Source organism: Microtus oregoni, unplaced genomic scaffold (assembly GCF_018167655.1).
Source record: "Microtus oregoni isolate MIOR12 unplaced genomic scaffold, Mior012 000022F_ref0000154, whole genome shotgun sequence".
NCBI classification, from domain to species: Eukaryota; Metazoa; Chordata; class Mammalia; order Rodentia; family Cricetidae; genus Microtus; species Microtus oregoni.
Window position 1 is genome coordinate 32878758 of NW_024543081.1, and position 13530 is coordinate 32892287.

The 13530-nt window shown below is 49.0% G+C and overlaps 1 protein-coding gene across 1 annotated transcript in view; it reads right to left on the reverse strand.

Annotated features, from left to right (window-relative positions):
* Positions 1–6404: 6404 nt before the first annotated feature.
* Positions 6405–13530, reverse strand: part of Zhx2 (zinc fingers and homeoboxes 2) — a 140995-nt gene continuing 133869 nt past the window's right edge. The window contains exon 4 of the mRNA XM_041672212.1: positions 6405–7667. The gene's annotated coding sequence lies outside the window, so the exon portion shown is untranslated. The remainder of the gene's footprint in view (positions 7668–13530) is intronic.

A 13530-nucleotide genomic window follows, 5' to 3' on the forward strand; every position in this document is an offset into this window, starting at 1 on the left:
GTGGAGACACATAGGGTCCGTGGAAACGGGTAACAAGACATGCGCTAGGAACAGGGGTGTGGCGCCAGCTGGCTCTCAGCTTCATTTCTCATCTGCTGGAAATTGTTCATGAGACTTTATTGAAAACGTGACCACATGGTCTGTCCTGGCAGCACAGGTCCAGCAAGTGAAACAAGACTGAAAGGGAATTTATTTTTCCTTGTCTTCCGAAGAGACATTAAACAGGCTTCCGTGTTTAGCACATGGTGACATGACTTACATAGTTTTCATGTGCCCTCTTCATTGCCTAGTTTCCTCATGCCCTGTTCTCTGAAGCTGCCCCTGCCCAGTGTCTATAAACCTCAACAATGACTGGCCCAGTCCGAGTCATCTGTATGTCTCTGGATTGTTGACTGAGGTCAGAGAGATGCGTTTATTGGCTAGGCCTGAGTCATATGACCTTCCACGGACAGAATGGTCATGTGCTGTGTTGGTGCTGCTCCAGCCTTATATGTGGTAGTTAGAACAGGACTGCAGGAGACACACACAGGTGTGTGTGTGTGTGTGTGTGTGTGTGTGTGTGGGTGTGCTGTTATTAAGGGGGAACAGTAATAATGGGGAGATGGAGACCTGAAGGAACCTCCCAAGGAGACAAAGGCAGAGAGCTCTGATGTGCTAAGAAGTAAGTGCTGGTGCTGGTGGTTTCCCAGGGGTTCAGAAGGACAGGATGTCCTGAGATCTGGTTTGGGTGGATCTCAGCCTTCAATCCAGCTACCCCATGATCTCAGATTTTCTTGTATTTGGTCTGGTGGAATTTAGGTTGGGTTTCTAGGAGTGGCTGAAATTTAGGCAAGGAAAGGGGAAGTCGTGGACATTCCAAGAGGAAAGATTGTAACAGCCTAGAGACCATTTACTCATCAGCCCCCAGACAGAAGGACAGACCACGCACATAAGGAACCAGGGCATTTGGAGAGAATGACCTAATTCCAGGACTTGTGGTGTAAATTCAGCTAAGAGAAGCAATCCCAAGGTAAAAAGACTTCAAACATAACCTCCACTTGCTTCCTACATGCTGTTTTACTTATATTGGGAAGTCCCACATTGGTTCTTCGGGTTCTTTCCCAATAAATGATCACATCTGCTTTTGTTTTTATGGAAACAGGGTCTCCCGGAGGCCCAGCGATCTTCAGATTTCCTACATAGCCAAATATGACTTTGAATTTTTGATGATCTTAAATCAGCCTCCTGAGTCCCAGGATGACGAGTGTGTGCCACCATGCCTGGGTGCACGTGGTGCCAGGGATCTTGGTCCAGGGCTTTGCACGTGCTGGATGAGCACACTGTCCTCTGAGTTGCGTTCCCAGCCCCACATCTGGGCTTGAGTCGGGGTGACTTGGTTGTTTAAAGATGGTGGTTTCTTTCTTGCGTCCAGCTTACTGCTTGGAGCCTTATTCTTTAAAATCCTGAATGTGCCCTTTCATATCTGCTTGCTGGATCTTCCTTTGGTTTATTCACTTGGCAGATACCTACTAGTCCTTCAAACACGAATCCTGGAATAGGAAGGAAATGATGTTGAACTCATCTCCCACTTTGCAGGGGGAGGTGAATAGGTACATGCACGCACGGAGAGATTTCTGTCATGCGGGGATGGTATTCAGGTGGTGTTATGAGGGTAAATATCAGAATGCTCCCATGTGAAGTTAATTAAACAAATATAGCATTACCTTCCTCACATATAAAGAAGTTTGTAAGCAGGAAACAGACATGGATTCAGCTGGTCGGGGTCGCGGTCTCATGATCAGTAACTTGTACCAGGTAGGAAAAGAGGAGAGAGGGTTAATGGCATCGGCTATACAGTGGTCTTCTGGCCATGTCTAGTAGCCACCTTAGCTGCAAAGGAAGTTGGGAGGTCAATATGCCCCTTACTTGGAGTTGAATAGGCTACTGACAAGCATATTTATTTGTTTGGTTGGCGGGTGTGGGAAAGGGTTGGTGGGGCGATGGGAATGCAGAACCAAGCAGGATCCGGTGGCCTGTTAGGCAGCCTGTTTGGCTGGAACAGCAGGTTCCGGATTCAGTGAGGGACTCTTGTCCTCAAAAGTGAGGTGTTGAGTGAAAGAGAAAATGTCTGATGCGGACCTCTGACCTATGTGCTCATGCGTGCGTTCGTGCGTGCGTGTGCATGCGTGCGTGCGTGCAGGCAGGGATGCACGCACATACACACAGAGGCAAACACATCTGCATGTCCATGCACACATGTGTACACACAAATTCAAAATCAAACCACAAAGAGAGAGGAAGTAACTGTCAGCTAGGCAGCCAGCGGCACCCACGACATGCTTCATCTCATATTCCAGAGCTGGATTCATGAACGGGCTCTTCCTTAAGTATTACGAAGCCTGCCAGGTGAAGGTAAGTTGAATCATTATTGCTTGCTTTAAGTGTGGAATGTGGCAGAATGTGGAATGGTGTGGATTTGACATCCTGAGTCCATTCCACTGACTGACTGATCTGTTCCCTGGACCAGAAGGAACATCGGAAGAATTTGAGCGATGGATATTTTTGTGTTTGGCTTCTGCTATATGGAGGCAGTAGTGGAAGAGCAGAGGGTAGGTTCAGAATGTTTATTCCCCGGACTGTCTTCCCGCTGGGTCACCATGGCTTATGTTATATGTTTACTCCCTGGACTGTCTTCCCACTTGTATGACATATGTCTTTACATGTTTGTTATATGTCCTTTCAGGTCAGTACAAACACTCAGTACAACTGCCTGCTTCTGGTCCTTTGCTTTTCTAGCCAAGCTCGCTCCCTCCCTCGCAGTGGTTTCCTCAAACCCTACCTATGCCTTTGTAAATAGTACTTTGAATCAACGACCCAGGGCACCCAGCACAAGTTCCACCTCTTTCCTGCAAAGATGCGGCCAAGAGTCAAATAGTCGGCATTTTTTTTATGGGAGACGGGTTTAGAATGGTTGATGGAAAACTCGTTTTCCCCTGTTAGAGTTTAGGTTCTTCAAAGTCAAGAGGAACTCGAGAGTGCTTCTTCCACTCTGTGGGATACCTGACTCAGATGCGTTCTGGAATGTGCTCAAGTACATTTTTATTCATTTGTATTGCCCCCCTCCCACCGCCCCATGATGGTGCCCCATGGTTCATATGTATGTTCTGTGGTGAGGTGTTTAGATGGGCTCCGGGGAGCCCTCAGACGTCAGCAGAGGGAGGAGCGGATAGCACCCCTAGGTCAGTCCAGATTGAATTGTCGGGCTTCAGGGAGTTGTTATTCTCCAGGGCTGTGGCTGGAAGTGGTTGCACAAGTGTGTCAGATAGATAAGTGTGCTCACGCCTGTTAGGCCACACTCAATAGCCTTGCCTTTCGCCTGCTTCTCCTCTCCAGGCTACCGGCCTACACTCTGAAGATAGGGTGATATGTGATTGGATTTACCACTCACCCGCATGAATGCTGGAGGAGGTGGGGGTAGCTATCCAATGTCTCCAGTGTAGTTGCTTCACCTATGATGAGCATGCCAGTCCCCTGGGCACCCTGTCCAACTGCTGATGCTGGAGATCTTGGGACCACATTTGAATACTGATGACTTAGCCTTGTGTCATCCAGCTCAGGAACCACTAGCTGTGTGTGTCTCTTTACCTGCATTTTATCTCCCTTGCTTTTTATCTTGTGATCTGATCAGCCCATTAGAACTCAGAAGTTTTAGTAACAGAAAACCAGCTCCTGAGTTTGTTTGTTTAACACGCGTCAAAAGGGGAATGTGTTGGTTTTATGAAACCGCAAGGTCAGGGAGATGGTCTTAGGAACTGCAGACTTCAGGGACTAGATGTCCCTGCACCGTTTATTGTCACCTCTACCTCTTCCTGATGATGCTCCCTTCTTAACCTTTTGGGTCACTTGTAGTTTTTACTTATACACTGACTTCCTCTCCTGGCAAGATCTCTGGGTTGCAGTGTTCTCTCCTACAGGGAAGAGGGAGGGAGGAGTGGAGAGGGAGGAGGAAGAGAGGAGGGAGGAGAAAGGCTTATAAGCCTCAGAAAGTTTACAAAGCTCTAGAGGTGGAGCTCCCTGGAGGCAGAAAAAGCAGTGAGCAACTGCCCTCTCAGCAAGATGAATAGAGTTCCAGTGACTCAGCTAGGTGATGATACGCCTGAGTTACCTCCTCCTGTAAGCAACCTCTATTAAACGTACTGGTTCATCAAGCTAAACTTGGGAGGGTCCCTTTGTTTGGGTCTGTTGTTGGCACCCTAGCTTGGACGCATAGATATTTGTTCATATCTCCTAGAGAAAGTCTCAGAACCATATCACACTCAACATCCACACGGGAGAAAGTAGCCCCTTCTACCAAACCTTAACTGGTCCAGATTTGGTTTTACATGTGGCCCTGTATGTGTCTACACACACTAGTGTGTAATGGCTCTCCCCTGGCTGGAAGAGGTGAGTCCCCATGATGGGCAGCCCCCGCTCTCAACAGAATGTGAAGAGAAAATCCCCTGAAGGAAGCGCTGGGAGTCCAGAGGGTCCACGTTAGATAGACCCAGCAGCTGGCTACTCCCCTGCAGTTCTCTCCCACCACTTCAAGCACCTTGCCTGCCCCACTGAACTCTCTTAGGTCTGCCCTGCATCAATCATACCCACCGGAGAAACGCAGCTTGACACATTTTGTTGGTTGTTTGAAAGGACACAGCCATCTTCTGTGTTTTTCATTCCTGCCTATTATCAGGGCCTTTTCCCCTTTGGTTTCTACAAGACATTAGGCATTTGATGGTAGCTCCCACTGACTTGCTGGAAGAATTCCGTTTAAATTGCTTCCAAGTGGCAAGCCTAACTGCAAGGGTGGTAAATAGCAGGAGGGAAGTGCGGCCACCTGTGGAGATGGACTGGAGACTCTCATTAATGGGAAGGACAGGACAGCATGGGGGTGATGAGGGGCCAGGTGCTGGGAGCCCAGCGAGAAAGGTGGTGGAGGGACGAGAATGAGTCAGAATGCCTGCCAATGCCAAACCTCTTTCTCTCCCTCCCTCCCTCCGTCCCTTCTTCCCTCTCTCCCCCCTCCCCCTCTATCTTTCTTCCCTCACCCATCTCTTAAATGCTATTATAAGTTGCCTTGGTCACGATGCTTTATCAGATCAATAGAAAAAACGAGTCAGACAGTAGCAGAACAGAGAGAGTTGACTGCAGGCGTTTTGACTTCCAGCGAGTGCCCTTAAGAAACATGGCCACCTCACCCTCACCTCTTGACACCCCTGGAACTCAGGAGGAAGAGAGATGCACATAGGCCAGGTGGAGACTCACCTGTTCCCTTCCTTGTGGCTGGGCGTGAGCTTGTAGCTCTTGTTCTAGATTGCCTATCTTCTTATCTGGTTGGGGGGGACACCCAGAGGAACCCCTCCTTAACTGTGACTCTCAATGCCTTCCCTCTTATTGGCCCCCGAAACCTCTGGCCTCACCAAGCTTGACTTGTCACCATTTGTAGGTGGCATTTTGCAGGCATGAGCTGGCGGCCAGCCTATCTGGCACACTGCACTTTGGAATAAGAGCTTGGCACTCCATGCTCCTGAAGGCAGAACATGGATTCTGAGGGATCATGAGTAGCTGGTAGCTGGCCTGCTGATGAACCCGCACTCCCCACTTCTTGTGTCATGTGCTTCTTCCGTGTACAGATGTGGTATGAGCGCTCACTCTCCAGTCTGAGGTAATGTGCCAAAATCACAGTTGATAGACGTCCACTCTGTAAATGGGGTTCTCATGTGCAATAAAACAGTAAAACAGAACACTGTTCCCCGAAACCATCTCTGGGGTGGTTCATCTCTTGTCAGAGGGCATCCCGGTAATGACAGCAACCACAACTGTGTCCCTGACAGAAACGAATGGGCTAGGTGATCTTCAAGACACTAGAGACGTTTTTACCCAGTGAGGAAGAGTAGACGTTGACCTTGGCAAGTCTTGAATAAATTCTAAGTTCAGGATGACATTGGTCATGATTATCAGATTAAATCAAACACAATGAAAGTAGCTGGCAGCGGTTTACAGAACTAGGAAGGGAGGTGGAATTGAGGTCAGATGTAGCTAAATCTCCTTGTGGTTGATTGTCTGACTGTGATAGCCACCCCACTGTCCCCTGAGGGACAGGACTCCTCCGCCGCTGGCTCTGGACCACTTGGCCATTTTTCCTTGCAACCAGGTGTCACCATGCCTAGGATTTTGGCACAGGAATCTAAACAAAAGGGATAATTTCTGTTTCGTGACTTTAACACAAACATACACACACACACACACACACACACCAAATAAAAATAAACCTTAAAAAAATAAGGCCATAATGAATTGGCAATGGGAGGTGGCCAAGTCAGGAGTACAGGCTGAGGCCTCAAGGGTCAGTTAACAATGAAGAACAAGGAACAGAGGGAAGGTTACAAAAATGTTTAGTCTTTGCTTTATTGAGTTACAACAAATGAGCAACGAGTTAGAAAAACTGCTTTTATTCAAACCCCCTAGCGTTTTATTTGTGCAGTGGACCCCAGTGGGGTCAAGGGGCGGGGAGTGGGAGAGGGGACAAGGACAGCAAACAGAATCCATGTCGTGACATTTATACGAGATATATCTCTTGGCTTTTCTTCTTCAAAAGTTAGGACTAACTAAAAATAAAAGTGCACTCAGGTATCTAAAATCGGTCCAAACACACACACGCACACACGCGTACACACACACACACACACACACCCAAAAAAAAATCAGTTTATAGTGAGGCTTCGAGCTGAGATCTTGTCAAATGTCACACCAGAAAAGGCAGCAAGGAAGAGCAAAGAAACCCAGAGATGTTCACCTTTGTACGAGCTAGGCAGAAAGACGACTCTCTTCCTGTTTCCTAAGAGCAAGGATAGTGTCACCAAGGGTGGGAGCCCTTTCTGCTGGTATTTCAAAATGATTTGTAAAAAGAGGGCAGCCACCTGTTCCCCAGGTTCCAAGCAGTTGAGAATCCAGACCCACCTCTTGGCGCTGGGCTGAGAGGCAGGGTCCCCAAAAGGCAACTGGGGGGCCTGGGCATGAGCTTGGTGCGGAAGGCCTGCTATTTGTGAATCCATCCAATGTTGAGCCAGAGGACCAACCTCAGTCCTTCCCACAGAAACACCTCCCAAATGTCAAACTACCTTAAAAATAAATTCTTCCTACCTAAAATCCAGTAGCTACAGTGGCACTAATAGTAATGCTCCCATCCCCTCGTTAATAAAGTGAAAAGAAAAAAAGAGAAAAGCAATGTGGTTAGCCCTCCTTCCTGGGGGAGGGAAAAAAAAGAAACAAAAGCAAACACCTTACCATGGAAGTGGCTGGAAAAGGAAGTTGCCCTCGATTAAAAAGGTAACAAAATTCCCACATTGTATAAATCGGTTCCAGTATAGCAAGAGGTGGGGCTGGGGCAGAGGCGGAGACTATGTACAGGGACTCATCGAAAACACGCAGTAGTAGGACTTTGGCACTACGAACAATTCCCACCCGGCCTCTGGGAGGGGCGCCGAGAGCTCCGGAGTTCCCGTGGCCTCCAGGCGCGCACAAATGAAGCACTTGCACCCAGAGTCGCTAGTGAGACTGGTGAGACGGCCCACAGACGCTGGGGCGGAGCTTTCTTCTCTCTTCAAAGACAGAGCCCCCCTTTGTCAGTGCGGAAGTTCAGACCAAGGGCCCTAGAGGGACGACACAAACCAAAGAGATGTCAGAGAGAGGACTGCCATTCCTTGGGGTGGAAAGCCTCTTCCTAGTCCTCCTGCGGCTTGGGAGACTCTTTCCAAAGCCTGGACGGGTTTGAAGGAGGGACAGATGCCCTTCATGTCGGGCTCTGTTTGAACCTGAAATACCCCTGACAGACCCTCCTGTATTTGAACACATGGTCCCCAGCTCGTGGTGCTATATTGGGAAGCGATGGCTACTTTGGGAGGTGGGGCCTGGAAATAACTAGGAAACTAGGGGAGGGCTCTTGGGGGTATATTATCCCTGGCTGCTTCCTGTTCTCTCTGCTTTCTGTCAGTCACAGGCTCCCACTGCCGTCATAGTCTGCCATACCCCAGACCCAGGAACACAGCCCCAAGTCACCATGGCCTGAACTGTGAGCTAAACTAAACAATTCCAGTGACGTCATTCCTGCCAGGCATTTACTGCATTCATGCAAAGTCTCACTTACAGGGGCTCAGGAAATAATGCCTTGTTTTTCCAGGTTTAAGTGTCAGTTTAGAGCGTGGGTGGAGGCTGACAAGGTGTGTGTGTGTGTGTGTGTGTGTGTGTGTGTGTGTGTGAGAGAGAGAGAGAGAGAGAGAGAGAGAGAGAGAGAGGAGAGAGAGAGAGAACACATGTGGAGGTCCTAGGACAACCGTGGGACTGGATGTGTTCCAGGAATCAAACTCAAGCTTGACAATGATTTCACCAACCGGAACGTCTTACCAACCTTCTTAATAAAGTTTTTAGACATGGGCATAAACATGTATGCTCCTCCAACCTTTTGTAACAGTGTTGATGATGATTACTGATGGACAGGTAAAAAGTCAGGCCCAGAAAAAGGTAGACAAAGCTTATCTCCGCCCACCTTTTTTCCTTTTGCATTTATCCCAAATACATGTGTGTGTGTGGCTTCAGGTACTAGAAGCATTCTTCAGATCTCGTGGACTCTAGTTCTCCTCTGCCCTTCTTGGAGTATGTGGACATGGTCAGGGTTCAGGCTGTGGGAGCTGGAACTCTCAAAGTGAGGGTGGAAATGGGATCCCTGTCCAGAGGTGTCTCCTCACAGCCCAAACCTAAAGGGCTGTCAGCAAGCACCTCCTAGACTGGTCTAATTTCCCCTCCAGTCCCAGGTTCCTGCTAGGCGTGAAGAGACGGTGGGTAGGGATGATGGCCCTGCCTGTGTTTCTCACAGCCCTACCATGTTCAGATAATGGAGCAGGGCAGACAAAGCAAGCCCTGGCCCCACGCTCCCTTTTGCCACCCGCAGCAGCCATTTGTCCCTTGGCATATTCTAGTGTCAGGCTCCTGATTAAAGAGGCCCCCAGGGCATTGGGCATGGCCCTGTTCTCCTATCAGAGTGGCAGTTTTGAGCCACTCCATTTACTCTCTTTCCTGCCTTCACTAGCTGCCCTGGGAACCAGGCCCAGTTTTCCTTGTGCCTCAGGCCCTGCACGGATGAGATCTGACTTAGCTGGGCGACATTCTCGGGCCTTTCTCCTCCACCTACTCACAGTGCTTCCAGTCCCTGACCTTATCACACAAGGGATTCTCTCTCAGCAACACAGCCAAGACACTGTCCAGCATGGCTGTCATATATTGCCTTCACTTGTCTAGTTGACTGTCGTTGGTAGGAGGTAGTGCCATGGCCATGGGTGGGACCCACTGTGTTCCTTGCTGGCTCCAGCCATCATCTCTTTGTAGTGCCCGACCCACATGGGATACTCAACAGGCATTTGTCAGTGAATATGGGGAGTGTGTGTGAGCTGTCATGGTGGTGGCTGTTGTAAATGGGAATGAAAAAGTCCACATTTGAGGGGTGGCTGTTTTCTTTAGACCCTATCGTTGTGCTTAGTCTGTGTGGCCCCTTGTTAACTCCCTAGGGAGTCTTATCACTTGATCAGACACCCCCAAACAGAGCATGCATGCCCAGTGGGTCACCTCACCCCAGAGCTTCGGAGGAAGCTGCAAGGCGCGAGGCACATTTTCTTATGACCTCCGTTGGAAAGGCTTTGCCTTCTAGGATGTCCAACCTCACCAGAAACACCTTGTAGGCACAGGAACCCTTCCTACTTCCCACATCGACTCTGAGGACAGTTGGCCACGTCGACAATCGAATTCTGACAAAATATGCTTCCCTAGTACTCTACGTGTTGGTGAAGCATGAAGAAACAAACAGAATCACGTGACAGCTCTGCTTTGCTTTGTTTTTCTATTTTCCCATTAGGACTTTCTCTCGGGCCCCCGAGGACTTGGGAGAGAATAACTGTGCACTTCATGAGAGAGACGGTGACTCTCTTCCCGTAACATAGACTCTCATTCTCTGTCTCTGTCTCTGTCTCTCCCACACTCCCCTGCTCCTTTCCTTTCGTGATAACTGGCTGCTGGTGGCACTGGGAGGTTGAAAGGAAAAGTCCTTGTTATCTGTGGTCTCGGCTTTGCAAATGTCCACTCATGGCTCATCTTTTTCATCCTGTGCCAAGCAGGGGCTGAGGAGCTGTTGGAGGGGGGTGGGTGGAAGCTCTTCTGCATCTGGTTCTGCTTCCTCTCAAAGCCCTCTCCATCACTAGGTCCCGGTTCCTCTGAACAGTGCTGAGTGCTACACGGATACTCCGGGAGGTCCATGTGGTGCTCCTCATCTGCGGTGGTTCAAATGAAAACGGCCCCCGTAGACTCACAAACAGGGGCATTATTAGGAGATATGCCCTTGTTGGAGGGTGGCTTTGGGGTTTTAGAAGCTCAAGCCAGGCCCAATGACTTACTTGCTCTTCCTGCTGCCTGCCGATTCGGATGTAGAACTCTGAGCTACTTCTCCTGCACCATGTCTGCCTGTATGCCTCCATGCTTCCCACCATACTGATAATGGACTAAACCTCTGAACTGTAAGCCATCCCCCAATTACAAGTGTTTCTTTATAAGAGTTGCCGTGGTCATGGTGTCTCTTCACAGCAATAGAAACCCTAACTAAGACAGAAGTTGGTACCAGGGTCTGGTGGATTGCTGTGATAGGCTGGGCTATGTTTTTATATGGAGGAATGGAAACTTTGGGATTCTGGGTTAGGAAAACGTTTAATGCTTTAAGTGCAGCTTAAAGGCAATACTACTAGGAACATGGAAGACAGCGGTGCTGAGGGTAACTTGAACTGTGGGAACCCTGCTCAAGAGGTTTCGGAGGGGAAGAACATTAATATGTGGCCTAGAGATTGTTCTTGTGATATTTTGGCAAAGAACATGGTTGCTTTCTGCCCTCATTCAAAAAAAAAAAAGTCTGCCCGAGGCTAAATTGAAGAGTTAGGGATTAACAGTTTTGACAGAGGACATTTCAAAACAATCCAGCATTGATTGCGTTGCTTATTAGTGGCCAGTGTTCTGCAGACCCATAATGAAAAAGGGCGAGCTGAGCAAGAAAAGTTACAAAACAGACAGTTTGAGGAGAAAGGAGCACCAGGAAAAGGTTTAAATGTAATAAAGGGAGTGAGAGCCTCAGGGAATGACCCCACCGAACCAGGCTTCAAGTCTGTGAAAGGAATTGAAGAACAGTTCAGGTCTGGGTACGGGGGTCCATGCTTTTAATCCCAGCACTCAGGAGACAGGCAAGCACATCTCTGAGTTCAACATTAGCCTCGTCTACGGAGTGAGTTCCAGGACAGCCTAGCTTAGGCAGTGGAAGAAACCAGCGAAACCAGAAAGCTGGTGAAGATGTAATTGAACAAGGGGCCATGCTCCAACCCCAGCAAGCAACAGCCAAGGCCAACAGCACAGAGTGGACTCTGAGGATCATTCAGGCCACAACCACAGAGACAGATGGCATGGCTGGGACTCGAAGAGAACCAGAGCCCAGGGGGCCAGAGGAGGGAGTCCCTTCTTAGAGCTTTGAGGATGGGGATGGGCTCCATTGCAAGAGCCTGCCTCCACGCTGGTTCCCAGACAGAGGCTGCCACTGTGCTAGTTCCCAGGCAAAGCCTGCCTTCACGTGGTTACACATCTAGGTTGGGGTTTGGATCTCAGCCTCACTACCTTCTACACGGATGACCTTGGGTACATCATCTTTCTTTGTGTCTTTTCTATGGTCGCACGTGAAGAAACTCCTGCTGATAGCAGTTGCTGTGAGAATGAGTGAGCATGTGCGAGGCATGTGAGCCATGCCTAGCGTGGTAAATACCCCCCCCCCCCCGCACATGTCAGCCCATGTTGTTGCCCCAGGCCTCTCACGCATACCCCTCTCGTTATACAGCGAATGCATGGCGTGAGCTCGCACAAGCGGGGTCCAATGGAAAACGTCAGTGTGGAAAGGCAGGAAGTAGCCAGCCAACTTCACCATATGGAGAGGCAGAAAAAAGTTCACAGGCATCGCTACCGAGCAGGTGCCGCTCTTAATGCCAGCGCCTGGGGGCTCCCTCTCATCTCCTCATTTAACTCCGACAACCACAGACCATGCTATAAGTGTTGCTGCGTGAACCGTATGTGTATACTGGAGTCCTGTGTTTGCAGCTAAGATCTTTAAATAGGTAATTAAGTGGAGAACAATCAAGTACTAATCTAATAGGGCTGGGTAAGCAGAGAAAAAGATGCTGGGGGTGTGAACGCACAGTGGCTGTTCACACAGTCCACGTGAGGATGAAGGTGGCCTTCTGAGAACCAAGGCGTGCTAGTAACGCCGTGGAAGCTCTACTCGGAGAGGCGAATTGCTTGGGGCTGGATCTTGATGTTTTATGTCAGGGTCCCGTTCCATGCTCTCTTGGTTTCCTGGCTGCTCAGGCAAGTGACCAGCTGGCCTCCTGTTCCTGCCACCATGCTTTACCCACCTTGATAAAACGTGTCTCCTTGAACAGTAAGCAAGAACGAGTCCTTTCTCCCATAAAGCAGTCCCAATCAGGCGTTTGCTTACAAGAAGGGTCACTATTACAGTGTTTAACGGGGTTATGTCTAAAGTATGGGAGTTCCTCAGAAACAACAAAAGCCACAGCAACAAGAAGAATCCAACACCCCCCCCCAACTAAAACCTCAAACAAACAGAAAAGCTAAAAATAGAGCTATCATTTATCTAGCTATGTAGCCAAAAGACCTACAGGGAGTACATACTAGAGATATCCGCATAGCCATGGTTACTGCAGCGTGACTCACAAGAGCCAAGACATGCAATAAATCTAGATGCCTGTCAAAAGGCAAACAGACAGAACCCAGTATTGTGTACGCAACACAAGAGTGTTTCTTCATAAAGGAGAACAGGACTCATCACAGATGGGGTCTGGAGCTCACGGTGTTAAGAGAAATAAGCCAGACACAGAAAGACAAACATCACCCATTTCCTCTTGTATGTAGCAACAAAAGAAATCAGAACAAACAACACTGGACTTGGAGGCGGAGGACTATCAGTGGGGTGACTACCAGGGGGTAAGAAGGAGGCCTGGGGAAAAGGGAGAAGGTGAGGGTGGACATAACCAAAGCACATACAGAGATGCCATGAAGAAACCATACGTTTGCACAAATGACATAGTAATTATGATGAGAACATGATAGTGCGTGAGATCATCACACACGCACACACGCTCCATGCTTCTTGTCTCTGAACTGCTTTGGGAATCTACCAGCAAGAAGGCCATCACCAGATGGTCATTCAACCGTGGACCTCTGAGAGCGTAGCCAGAATCAACCGCTTTTCTTTCAAAGCCATCTGGCCTGTGTTTCTAGCAATAGCAAATGGACAGGGAAAACCGGGACACAGCCCACCTCCTCCAGGTCTGCCCTGGGAACTCAGACTGATGAGGAGGGGTTCCTGATTTCCAGGGTCTGGTGGGGGAAAGGAGGCGTGCAAACTAATGATTGGGGTATATTCAT